The sequence below is a fragment of the Bubalus bubalis genome, chromosome 13 (assembly GCF_019923935.1).
Source record: "Bubalus bubalis isolate 160015118507 breed Murrah chromosome 13, NDDB_SH_1, whole genome shotgun sequence".
In the NCBI taxonomy this organism is placed as follows: domain Eukaryota; kingdom Metazoa; phylum Chordata; class Mammalia; order Artiodactyla; family Bovidae; genus Bubalus; species Bubalus bubalis.
In genome coordinates, this window is record NC_059169.1 from 35,069,185 (window position 1) to 35,083,322 (window position 14,138).

Consider the following 14,138-nt stretch of genomic DNA (forward strand, 5'->3'; position numbering starts at 1 on the left):
GAAATATTTCCCCTAATTTACATATTTTATGCCTCTTTGTTGCATCTCTTGGTACAATATTAGCATTCCAGAAAACATTTCCATTACATCCTTCAAACCTTCAGACTGTAAGTTTCCCAGCAATAGAAGTAAGCTATTTTACATATGGTAGTGAATATATCGGAGAAGGTAATGGCACCCCACTCCAGTACTTTTGCCTAGAAAATCCCATGGACGGAGGAGCCTGGTAGGCTGCAGTCCATGGGGTTGCGAAGAGTTGGACACTACTGAACGACTTCACTTTCACTTTTCACTTTCATGCATTGGAGAAGGAAATGGCAACCCACTCCAGTGATCTTGCCTGGAGAATCCCAAGGACGGGGAAGCCTGGTGGGCTGCCGTCTATGGGGTCGCACAGAGTCGGACACGACTGAACCAATTTAGCAGCAGCAGTGAATATATATATCAATCCAATCTCCCCAATTCATCCCACCCTTCTCTTCCCCTCCCCTATGTCCACATGTTCATTCTCTACATCTGTGTCTGTATTTCTGCCCTGAAAATAGGTTCATCTGTACCATCTTTCTAGATTGCACATATATGCATTAATATATGATTTTCTCTTTTACCATATGTCTTTTGTGATATTTGTTTTTCTCTTTCTGAATTATTTTACTCTATGGGAACCTGCTATAAAGCCCAGAGAGCTCAGCTCAGTGCTGTGATGACCTAGATGGGTGGATGAGGGAGAGTGCGGGAAAGAAGTCCAAAAGGGAGAGGGTATACGTGTACATATGGCTGATTCACTTCATTGTACAACAGAAACTAATACAACATTGTATGGCAATTCTACATCAGTAAAATTAAAACAATTAAAAAAAGAAGAACTAAGCTCTTCGCTCCGTAAGGTTTTAAAATAAGGTTTTTCAAAGTATGATCTGAGGCCAGCAAACTGGAATCAACAGGGCTGCTTGCTTAAAAGACGGACTTGGGTCCTTATCTCCAGGTTTACTAAGTCAGCATTTCTCAAGATGGGACCCAGGAATCTACATTTGGAAAAGGTTGCCCAGGTGCTATCTGTCACACTAAAGTTGGAGAATTTGGATATTTGAAGTAAGGTAGACAAATCTCACTATACATCTTGCTGTCAGAAATAGCTATGCTATACCTTCTCATGGAGAAGTAACATACCAGAACAATAGATACATTCAATAAATTTTTGAATTCAATAAAAATTTGAATTCACAAGTGAAAATAAGAGGCTGACTCTTATTTGGACTCCAATAATAGTCCAATAATAATTGGACTCCTTGAAAGAAGATTTGAAAAGATTTTACCCACCTACTGTTGCCACTAGGGTAATTGCTGGAGAACAAATATTTTACACAGAACTACTAAATACCAGGTAAGTGTTCACTGATTACAAAAAAGTAAGCTAATTAAAGGGAGTGCTTTATAATTAAGGTATCTTATTGACAGTAGGGAAGATCCATGTTACAGAGTAACTCCTAGGTTATGGGAATTTTGTTTTTAGATTTTGCTTTCTGTTTTGTGCATATTTTTTGGTTTTTGATTAGGACTTTTCAAAGAAGTTTTCTGAAAGGAATGGCAGAATTGACTCACTGCATTAAACTCTTAGTTATTGCCCACAAACCTTCATTCAACATCTGTATAATTCTCAGAGAAAGACTGTATGTGTGTGTTTATATATATATATATATTTAATACTCAACCTAAATATGGATATTTAAGTGTGTTTAAAATTCTTTTGTTTTCCAAAACAAATAGACTGTTATTTGAGAGATGCTGGACAAATAAAGATATGTGAGACCTGATCTCTGCTTTTCTCTGCATTTTTTAAATTTGAAAAAGAGAAGGAAAAATCAGTTTTTGCAAACATTTTCATTCACAAAGCTTAGTCTTTTTTTTTATTATTCAGACACTGAAAGGTTAATTTTTAAGTACTTTTCTTTGGCAAAGTAAATAGAAAATTCTATTACCCATCAATTAAACATAGGTAAGAAGTAACAGAGTTTGAACAAAGGAGGGGTATATATTATGCATGCAAGGAAAATTAAAACTTGAGATCTTGTAGCAGGATGCGTGTGCTTTGATGTACAAAAGAACCATTGTTTGTGTGGGACAAAACCTCCCCGGTATAGAAAGAGATAAAAAGGAGGGAGTTTCTAGCTGATTAAGGTCAACTGAGATCTATGAATAACATAAATGCTATTAATCGAGCACCAAATGAATCACAGGAGTACAGCGGGGCATGGTTATGTGGCAGAGTTCGCGGCAGGAGTGTTTTATGTCACTTTGTATTAGATAATGAGCATATCCATCCAGATTCCTAAATACAATCCAAACTGGTGCAGAAGAAGCCTTAAGGAGCTGGAGAGAATAAATCGAAGAGCTAGATATGAAGTTCAGAAAGGTAATAGCGATGTTTAAAGAGTGCAGCAAGTTGAGATGTTTGCAGGCAACCGTACAATCTCACCCCTCAGAAACGGCATGAGAAAGGATTTGATAGTTGGATGGCGAGCAGCTTATCATGTATAATGTCACCTCCCTCTTTATGTCCTAGTTTAATAGAAGAGATGGAGACAGTAATGCCTTAAAAGACTGGATGCCGGAAAACATGGAATTCTTTTCCTCTGATGACTAATTTAAAATACAAAATGAGCTACTTCTTTCTTCAGGGAAACATTATAAACTCGGTAAGTAAGTATCATTCTTTTTTCAAAGTTGAATCTATCTAAATGTTTGAGAGTCCTTTTATCTAAGTCTTATTGAAATATATATTTATTTTAAATATGTTTGTTTATGTATTGATTTACATTCCAGATCCATTTTTTCTTATTTTTTGCTCTTTATTGGAGTAGGTTGATTTACAATATTGTGTTAGTTTCAGTTGTACAGGAAAGTGAATCAGCCATATATATACCTACATTCACTCTTTTCTAGATTCTCTCCCTATATAAGTCATCGCGGGCTTCCCAGGTGGCACTAGTGGTAAAGAATCTGCCTGCAATACAGGAGACATGGGTTCGATCCCTAGGTCAGGAAGATCCCCTGGAGTAGAGCATGGCAACCCACTCCAGTATTCTTGCTGCAGAATCCCCACAGACAGAGGAGCCTGGCAGGCTACAGTTCATAGGGTTGCACAGAGTTGGACGTGACTAAGTGACTTAGCACTCACACACACACATGCATCTATAAGGCAGAGAAAGTCAACAGTTGCCAGCAGCCCCAAGAACCTGAGAAAGCAGCACAGGACTTCTCCCTCAGCCTCTGGAGGAAACCAACCCTGCTGACAGCTTGATTTCAGATTTCCTGGCCTCCAGATCGGTGAGAGAATGAATTTCTTAAAACATTGGTGTTTTAAGCCACACAGTTTGTGGTCCTTTGTGATGGTAACCCTAAGAAACTTAGTGATGCACAGAATTCATGCAAATGTCAAAACCCAGACTACAGTACCAATGAGCAGCTGGAGGAAACAAAAATGTGCTGTTTTTAACAAAATCCTCGATAAAGGGACCAAAGAATAAAGATGGGCTCACCATCAGAAGGGATTTTTGAGATCATCTAGTGTCATCCTGGAGCTTCCCTTGTGGCTCAACTGGTAAAGAATCTGCCTGCAATGTGGGAGACCGGGGTTCGATCCCTGGGTTGGGAAGATCCCCTGAAGAAGGGAAAGGCTACAGACTCCAGAAGCCTCATCTGGAAAATTTCATGGACAGAGGAGCCTGATCGGCTACCATCCATGGGGTCGCAAAGAGCCGGACATGACTGAATGACTAACACACACACAGTGTCCTCCTATTCATTTCACAGCTGAAGAAACCGAAGGAATCTATCCTTGGCTTCCTTTCTCCTTTGTCTCAAGTGAGATATAGATGGTCTGTTCTCATCCGGGCCGGAAATCTCTGTCTGGCTGAAACCCCAGATGATTCATCTGGATTCCCAGAGAGTGAGAAGTTCTCACCAGTAAGATGTTAGCTATAAAATGCATTTACTCTAGAGTACCACCCTGTAGGTGTTCTGTGCTTAGTCGCTGAATCATGTCCAATTCTTGCAACCCCGTGGACTGTAGCCCACGGAGATTTCTCTAGGCAAGAATACTGGACTGGGTTGCAAGCCTTCCTCCAGGGGATCTTTCCAACCCAGGGATCGAACTCAGGTCTCCCGGATTGCAGGCAGATTCTTTACCACCTAGTCACCAGGGAAGCCCAGGTCACAATGGGAGAAGCTGGAAATATGAATCCCTGTCTTTTAAAACACATCCGCAGTCCCAAATATGAGACCTGATACGTTGAAGCTGTAAGTAAAATCAAACAAGTATATTTTTGTTTCCTCAGGTTAAAACCAATGGCTCAGAACAAGGCAGAATAAAGGGAAACTGTACACTATTTCTATCTGTGGCATTTAAAACAAGGGCAGGATGTTGCTACCTGGCTGATAGCTGACCAATTGTATAAAACCAGAAAAGAAGGACAACACACACACATTATTTAATGATGCTGAAGGACTATAAAGGCAGTGAAAAGCTTGAGAAGGTCAAGATCCTTGGCAGAAGGAAAGTTAATTGAGGGGCTGGAGAGAAAGTGGCTGCTGAGATGCAGAGAAATTGAGCTCAACCAGTGAGACCAGCAGCTTCCCTGTTAGCTCAGTTGGTGAAGAATCTGCCTGCACTGCAGGAGACCCCGGTTCGATTCCTGGGTCAGGAAGATCCACTGGCGAAGGGATAGGCTACGCACTCCAGTATTCTTGGGCTTCCCTTGTGGTTCAACTGGTAAAGAATCTGCCTGCAATGCAGGAGACCTGGGTCCGATCCCTGGGTTGAGAAGATCCCCTGGAGGAGGAAACGGTTTCTCACTCTAGTATTCTGGCCTGGAGAATTTCATTGACTGTATAGTCCATGGGGTCACAAAGAGTCAGACATGACTGAGCGACTTTCACATACATACAGTGAGACCAGCGAGCAGTCTCTTGCATCAGGCGAGTCAAGACCATCAGGAGACCCAAGATGCAAGAAGCTAAGATCCTAGATGGCTTCCCTGGTGTCTCAGTGGTAAAGAATCTGCCTGCAATGCAGGAGACCTGAGTTCAATCCCTGGGTTGGGAAGATGCCCTGGAGGAGGGCACGGCAACCCACTCCAGTATTCTTGCCTGGAAAATCCCATGGACAGAGGAGCCTTGTGGGCTACGTTCATAGGGTTGCATGGAGTCGGACACCACTGAATCGACTTAGCATGTGCACACACACAAGATCCTAGAGAGAAGGGAAGTGCAGGAAAATAAGCCACTTTTGCTCTCGAGTTATTCGTCCATTTGTCTGTGGTGCAGGCCAAGAAATGGGGAAGCAAATCCAAAAAGTGCTTTCTCTGCTAAGCAGCTGAAACACTAAGGAGGGCTACTGGCAGTCTCACTGTGCTGGGAGATTAAAAAAAAAAAAAGTATAGCAGCTGCCAATGTGGAGATGCTCAGGCAGTCATTTCAGGGTTTCATGTGAGATGTCCTATACTTTTGAAATAAATGCAAACCTCAAGTAAAGAAGCCATAAAGATTGGAATTTGGGCTCAAATCAGCTTGTCCCCTAATTGGACTAAGGGGATCTGCTCCTCTAACTGCCTTCCAGAAGTTAAAGAAACTCTCTGGAGAAAGAGAATATCTTCGAGACCTTCTGCAGTTTTTCATACATGAGCTCCAGGCTTCCCTGGAAGATGGTCAGATACACTTGAGAGAGAGGACTGCTGCTGCTGCGTCGCTTCAGTCGTGTCCGACTCTGTGAGACCCATAGACGGCAGCCCACCAGGCTCCCCCCTCCCTGGGATTCTCCAGGCAAGAACACTGGAGTGGGTTGCCATTTCCTTCTCCGATGCATGAAAGTGAAAAGTGAAAGTGAAGTCGCTCAGTCGTGTCCGACTCTTCACAACCCCATGGACTGCAGCCCACCAGGCTCCTCCATCCATGGGATTTTCCAGGCAAGAGTACCGGAGTGGGGTGCCATTGCCTTCTCCGAGAGAGAGAGGACTAGGAGGTAAAAAATCCATCATGGAACCAGACCCAGTTGCGATTCAGATATCAAAGTAATCAGGCTCAAACTTTAAGACCTGAGCAGATGTCCACCTTCCTTCACCACAGACAGTTCCTAAAGGATCACAGACTAACTTTTAGTGAGTGAAACTAGAATGAGACCTGGCTAAGCATCTTGGTGACTCAGAAACGGGCTTTTCCTCTGAAGACAGTAGTTCTGTATGGAGTGGCCTTGAGGGAAGAGGATGGAATGCTGACCATTGCCCCAGAGACTCAGTCCTTTACCCCTGAGGGGTTACTCACATGAAGCCAGTATTTCCCAAAACACCTAGAGCCCTGAATTAGGACACAGCACTAGAATTTTTAAATAGTAAAGCTGAACTGATTGAAAGGATAGGAGAGGATGGACTGCGTTCATGGGCAAGTGAAGAACAGGAGCTCAGAATAGCAAGGATGAGTTTCCTGTGAGTGGCAGTGAGGCTCAAACCTTGACACAGGCTGTGAGAAGAAAGAAAATGAAGTTCCCCTGGACTTCGCTGGCAGTCCAGTGGTTAAGAATCTGCGCTTCCAATGCAGGGGGCACAGGTTCAATTCCTGGTCAGGAAACCAAGATTCCACATCCCATGCCCTATGGCCAAAAACTAAATAAATAATAAAATCAAAAATGAAAATGAGTTCCTGCGTAGAATTAATTATTATTCCTTTATTTTTATTCATCAGAAGCTGGGAGAAAGTGGGAGAAGGGGCTTTGAGAATTTTAGTTCCCCTTTCTGTCTCATACTGCCCCCACACTCGTGAAGTTGCAAATTAAAGAATTAATAAAATTAGGACAAATCTCTCCACTACCTGTGTGTGTGCTAAGGCGCTTCAGTCATATCCAACTCTTTGGGACCCTGTGAACTATAGCCTGCCAGGCTCCTCTGTCCATGGGATTTTCCAGGCAAGAATACTGGAGTGGGTTGCCATGCCCTCCTCCAGGGGATCTTCCTGACTCAGGGATCAAACCTGTGTCTCTTACATCTCCTGCGTTGGCAGGCAGGTTCTTTACCACTAGTACCACCTGGGAAGCCTCCATTACCTAACTCAGTGTAATTGTTTTGTTCTTTTCTGTCTTGTTTCTTCTTCTTGAGTTCCTTCCTTGCATATTGCATTTTATCCTCTCTCCTTAAGGTGCCCAAAAAGCTATGCGGCTACCCCAAACTTACCCCACAGTCCTGGCACAGGGTTAGCCCTGAGGAACACTTCTGGGACCACAACAAGAAGGTGGAAAAGTAAGTGAGGGGCACTGACTTTCCCCACATGCAGCATCAGGCAAGCTCAGAATGGAGGCGAGGCTCTGATGCTGACCAGTGCCCACCTGGTACCATGGTACCAGGACACTTAACAGGCTCTGCTCTGGTCCCATCTGTGCTCTGCTGTCTGCAGGCTTTAAACCAAGGACAGGGGTTTTGCCTTCTCTTTCCCTTCTGGCTCAGCTGGTAAAGAATCCACCACCAATGCTGGAGATGCAAGAGACAAGGGTTCAATGCCTGGGTGAGGAAGATCCCCTGGAGCAGGAAATGGCAACCCACTCCAGTATTCTTGCCTGGAAAATTCCATGAGCAGAGGAGCCTGCTGGGCTATAGTCCATGGGGTCGCAAAGAGTTGGCCACGACTGAGGGCATGCACACTCTCACAATCCCTTCCCGTAATGACTGTTAGTGGTGAAGCAGTTAAGGCAGGATTCCTCCTCTTGGCTGGAACTTCGCATTTTTTGTTGGCACTGTCTCATCCCCAGAGACAATAGCAGATTGTGTGCGGTGTTCTCAGAGGGATCTTGTCCTGGCAGGCAGGCTTCCAGTCAACACGCTTAACATCCTCTGCAGAGACCGTGCCTTGTTCCAACCTGACTTTCAAGTGTCTTTTATAAAGACAATCATTCCAATCACAACGGGCAACTGCGTGAGGAACTTGCACAAAACTGAAAGCAAAAATCTTCCTAAGAGAGTCTCAGGGAGGAGCAGAGAAAAGGAGGATGCTCAAAAGAGGAGTGGAGGCAGCCTCCACTGAAATCCTGGGATCCAGATGCTCCTGACACCCTGTCTGTTCCTGGATTAGAAAAAGCCCTTTCCTTTCTCATACCTCTGACCCGGTTCGCAGTCCTAAAACGGCTTGCTCTTGGGTAATCTTAACCACAGCCATCACCCAGGTGAGGGGCTTTCCTGGCAGGAAGGTGAAGAATTTCAAGCCATGCAGAACTTCCGACCAGGGCCCGAGGGTCTGGGTCCCCAACCAGCAGCCACACCCTGAAACCACAGACCCTCCTCCACTGTCAGGTGGCCCACTGTCCCCTCACCCCTCCCAGAGCCAGAGGTGGTGGGGAGCACCATACAGATAACCTCCAGGAAAGACTGCCTCAGGGGACAAGAAATCTGAACTAAGAGAAACAACCGTAGAGTCACAGTTCATAAAGCACAAAGTATTCTGGACTTCCATGTCTCAAAAATTGATGTGGAAGACAGATTTTAAAGATAAGATGGGGAGGGAGGTGGGAGGGAGGTTCAGGATGGGGGACACATTTACACCCATGGCTGATTCATGTCAGTGTACGGCAAAAACCACTACAATATTGTAAAGTAATTAGCTTCCAATTAAAATAAATAAATTAATTTAAAAAAATAATAAAGATAAGGAGACAAATTCATCAAGGTTAAGAAGCTCACTAGAGGTCACATGGCTTGCAAATGACCCAACTGGTTATAAACATGAACTTTCTGGGGGAGAAAAGACAAATCAATCATGCAGAAAAATTCCAGATAATTTATGGAGATGCTCAAGGGAGGTGGAAGAGAACTGCCCACTCCATATGTGTGGGCAGTACATGGTGAGAACCTTCCAGGAGGATGGCATGGGCGCATGGGGGTAACTGCACTGTGGAGAAACTGACAAAGCCTCAGCCACTAGCTGGTCAAGGTCAATGTCAACTGAGATAGATCATGTAGACAGTATGTACCTTTTTTTGGTGGGGGAAGGGGAGGAGAGAAGCAGGGTCCTTCATAAGGGTCTAGTAGATATAGTGGAGGTGGAGGTGAAGTCCTAGGCCTAGGCCTAGGAAAAGGCAGAGGTGAGGCAGAGGCCAGGCCTCCCTGACTCCCCCCAGCAAGCCATCTCCTATCTCAGATTCCTCACTCCAGCCTCCCCCTGCCTCTGGGAACACAGAGCAGCAAGAACTGCCATGCAGGACCCTCCAGGGTCCCCACTTAGAGCACAGCACAGGATCCAGGAGGCTCCCTCCCCATTGTGGGAGATCAGGGGGAACTTGGTGTCCCGCTCTCTACCAGGATGAAGTGGGGAAGCTCTCTGTCCTCCAGAAGAGAATAAACTCTTGTTCTCTGTGAAGGGGGAAGAGAGAGTGGGGCTTTGCCTCTAAGCAGAACCTAGAAAGAGGCCAGAGGTGGTGCCCCCAGAGGAGATTCTCAGATGCCACTTTCACACTTGCAGTGTCTCCACTTTCCCTTCCCATCGACTCTAGGGAGCAGCTCAGAGTCTGGGCCAGAGTGACTGATGGGAAGAGGGGATCTGCTCCAAAGACATCTGTGGATTTCAGAGTGGAAGTTTCCCCGACACCAAATTCACCTCTATATACACAGGGCAGTAGTCCTGTATGGATGTGAGAACTGGATCATAAAGAAGGCTGAGCACTGAAGAATTGATGTTTTTGAATTGTGGTGTTGGAGAAGACTCTTGAGAGTCCCTTGGACTGCAAGGATACCACACTAGTCAATCCTAAAGGAAATCAACCCTGAACGTTCATTGGAAGGGCTGATGCTAAAGCTCCAATACTTTGGCCACCTGATGCTAAGAGCCAACTCATTAGAATAAGACCTTGATGCTGGGAAAGATTGAAGGCAGGAGGAAAAGGGGACAGAGGATGAGATGGTTGGATAGCATCACTGACTCAATTGATATGAGTTTGAGCAAGCTCCGGGAGATGGTGAAGGACAGGGAAGTGTGGTGTGCTGCCGTTCATGGGGTCACAACGAGTCAGACATGACTGAGCGACTGAACAACAACATACCTACCCAGGGCAGCACCCTGGTGGGAGGGGAGCAGCTTCAAAGGGACTAGAAAGAGTAGCCACCCTTGGGGCTAAAGAACTGGATGGGGCCAGCCAGTTCTGGGAGGCTGGGCAGTATGTACCCTTGATTGGATGTGACGAGAGTGGCACTTTACCTCTGTGGTCTGCCTCCCAAAAACCCATCACCCCAGTCTAATCATGAGAAAAACAGACAAATTCCAACTGAGGGACATTCTACAAACACTTGACCAGCACTCTACAAAACTGTCGAGGTCAGCAAAGACAAGGAAAGTCTAAGAAACCATCTCAGCCTAGAGGAGCCTAAGGAGACACGATGATTAGAGTTACTGTGATGTTCTAAATGGAATCTAGATGGAAAAGGTCATGAGGTGAAAGCTACGGAAATCTGAAGAAACTGTGGACTTTGACGTTGTGGTACACATGTACAATGGAATAAAAAAGAATACGTTTGGGTCAGTTCTAATGAGGTAGATGAACCCAGAGCCTATCATAGACTTAAGTAAGTCAGAAAGAGAAAAACATATATTAACACACATGTATGGAATCTAGAAAGATGGTACTGATGAACCTATTTGCAGGGCAGCAACGGAGATACAGATATAGAGAACAGACTTATGGACATGGGCAGGTGGACGAAGGAGAAGGTGGAACAAATGGAGAGGAGCATGGAAGCATATACACTACCATATGTAAAATAAATAGCCAATGGGAATTTGCCGTATGACTCAGGGAACTCAAACTGGGGCTCTGTAACAACTTAGAGGGGTGGGAAGGGGTGGGAGGTGGGAGAAAGGTTCAAAAGGGAGGGGACATATGTATACCTGTGACTGATTCATGTTGATGTATGGCAGAAACTTATACAATATTGTAAAACAATTACCCTTCAATTAAAAATAAATACATTAAAATAAATAAATAAATATAAATGATGGACTTCAACTGATAATGTATCAACAGTGGTGCAAGAACTGTAACAAATATACCATACAAATATAAGATGTTAGTAACAGGAGAAACTGTGTGCCCAGGATACAAGAATGAATGCTTGGTAGTGTCTTCTCAATTTTTCTGTAAATCTAAAACTGTCCAAAAATTAAAATTTCATTTGACTAAAATGCCCAACATCTCTGCATAACCTCTTTCTATAATAACACACAATTCTGTGTCTTATTAAGCAAGCATTTTCTTGGTATGTAACTCAGTTGATTAAGTCTAGCTCTCTGACCAGACGTTAGATTCTGAGAAGGCAGGGATCATGCCTGTTTGCTGCTGCTGCTGCTAAGTTGCCTCAGTCGTGTCTGACTCTGTGCGACCCCATAGACAGCAGCCCACCAGGCTCCCCCATCCCTGGGATTCTCCAGGCAAGAACACTGGAGTGGGTTGTCATTTCCTTCTCCAATGCATGAAAGTGAAAAGTGAAAGTGAAGTCGCTCAGTCGTGTCCGACTCTTAGCAACCCCATGGACTGCAGCCTACCAGGCTCCTCCATCCATGGGATTTTCCAGGCAAGAGTACTGGAGTGGGGTGCCATTGCCTTCTCCACATGCCTGTTTACTGGGCATCAGATCTCTGCAACTTGGCACAGTGCCTAGCACATAATAGGAGTTCAATAATGCTAAATGAATTATACTAGTTCCAAGGGTATTTAGAGCAGCTTTCTCTAAACACATTAAATTCAAACATTCAAGCCCAGGTCAGGAAGAATGTTAAAATATTTAAAATATCAAAATAAGAAAATAGGATCCCAGTAATTTCATTTAAGATGTTAATTTTGATGATAAAAGATTAACATGGACATATAAGGACAAAGTACAAACTGTATGATCCAGCAATGTGACTCCTGGGCATACATACTGAAAAGATGAAAACTCTAATTCGAAAAGACACACGTACCCCAGTGTTAATAGCAGCACTGTTCACCACAGCCAACACATGAAAGCAACTCAAGTGCCATTGACAGATGATTGGTTTAGGATGTGGTGGACATATTTATACAATGGAATATTAGTCATAAAAATGAATGAAATATTGCCATTTGCAGCAACATGGATGGACCTAGAGAATATCGTACTAAGTAAACCAGAAAGACAAATATATTACTTACATGTGGAATCTAAATAATACAAATGAAATTATATATAAAACAGAAATAGACTCACAGAAATAGAAAACAAATCTGTTGATTACCAAAGGAAAAAGGATTGGCAGGGGGAAGGGATAAACCAGGAGGATGTGATTAAAAAACACAAATTACTGTACACAAAGTAGATACACAACAAGGATTTACTGTAGAGCATAAGGAACTATATTCAATACCTTGTAATAACCTATAATGGAAAATAATCTGGAAAAATATATATATATAACTGAATCACTTTGCTATATTCATGAAACTAATACAATATTGTGAATCAACTCTGTTTCAATAAAAACAAAAACCTTCTTTAAAAGAACAAAGCACAAACTAGAGCAAGGTTACAAACATGAGTTGGGAGCTACATTACAAAGAAGAGGAATCAGAGTCAACAAATTCAATATAAGTACAAACAACGCAGTGTCACATTAAAAGCCAGAATTATCAGTGTGTACTCACAGAAATACAGCATTGGTAGGCCTGAAAGTTATCCTCTCACTTTCTTAGCTTCTTGACTTTATCCAAAATTCTGTGTACACTTTGAATTTCCCTACAGGAAGAAGACAAAACATTTAAATGTTTAAAAATAGATAATTACCCCTTAAGGAAAAGTTAAAAGTTGAGAAAAATTAGCCAGGAAAGTAAAGAGCTAACAAGTGATCAATAATAACTACTTAATGTGTAACGAATGTTTGTAAAGAGAGACCTGAATACTTTTGTGGCTTCACAGAAAACTAGACAAAAGATAAATGAGCTTAAATTGCTATAAACCTTTATCATCAGGAACTTTCTCTCAGCCCCTGGATAGTTTTAAAATTAGAATGGTCAGCCACTACTTGGTTGCCATGGCCCTACCAAGAAAGGAGGGTGGCCTTCGTGAAAGTCATATCAATCTATGACTCTATTATTTGACTCTGTGGGGAATCTACACATAAATAAAATAATGGTCACAAGGCTTTCTCCCACCACCAACGAGTCCACCTGGGTAGAAACCAATTCTGTTCTGTTCACCTCTCTCCTTAGCACCTAACTTAGCATCTAGTTGTTGGTGCTCAAATCAAGATTTGTTGAACAAGCACATTAGTAAGTAAATCAACCTTGAATCATGAACAAGACAGCCAGTTATGTTCTCCTTTTTTAGATTTATGGGAACTCAAAGTAGAAGAACAGAGCAAAAAATGTTGTCATCGTTGATTTCTGAACTAAAGAAACTGAAGTAGATATGCTAAAGGGAAAAGACATTAACACGGTATCTGACCCATTATAGACACTTCTGCTGTGTGCTGGGCTTAGTCCCTCAGTCACGTCCCACCCTCTGCAACCCTATGGACTGTAGCCTGCCAGGCTTCTCTATCTATGGCGATTCTCTAGGAAAGAATACTGGAGTGGGTTGCCATGCCCTCCTCCAGAGGATCTTCCCAACCCAAGGATCAAACCCAGGTCTCCCACATCGTGGGAAGATTCTTTACCGTCTGAGCCACTGTGGCATATGTAACTCACAAACCCATCTCCCATGCTCTTCTTACAAAGTGACATTGACATGCCTCTGACATTCCCTTTCCTTGAACACAGACATACCTTATAACTATCCTAAATGTTACAAAAATGATGTAGTGTGATTTCTGAGGGTAAGTTATAGAAGGCTTTCTCTCTCTCTCTCTTAGAATACTTCCCCTCGAAACCCAGCCACCATGTTGGGAAGAAGCCCAGGCCACATGGAAAGGCCACGTGTGGTGACCGACTGTCAAGCACTAGACATGTGAACAAATGAACCTTCGGATAATTCCAGCCCCCAGCCTCTGAGCCTTCCCGTGGGGCCCCCAGTCATTAAGAAGCCATTTCTCCTATGCTATGCCTAAAATTTGGACTCATCAAAATTGTAAAAGATAATACATGATTATTTTTACTTTAA

General features: G+C 43.4%; 1 long non-coding RNA gene across 1 annotated transcript; it reads left to right on the plus strand.

Moving 5' to 3' along the window:
- The first annotated feature begins 2,240 nt into the window (after positions 1 to 2,240).
- Positions 2,241 to 14,138, plus strand: LOC123328975. The gene is made up of 3 exons (XR_006544037.2): positions 2,241 to 2,413; positions 2,564 to 2,696; positions 13,891 to 14,138. It is a non-coding gene; the product is annotated as an uncharacterized LOC123328975 (long non-coding RNA).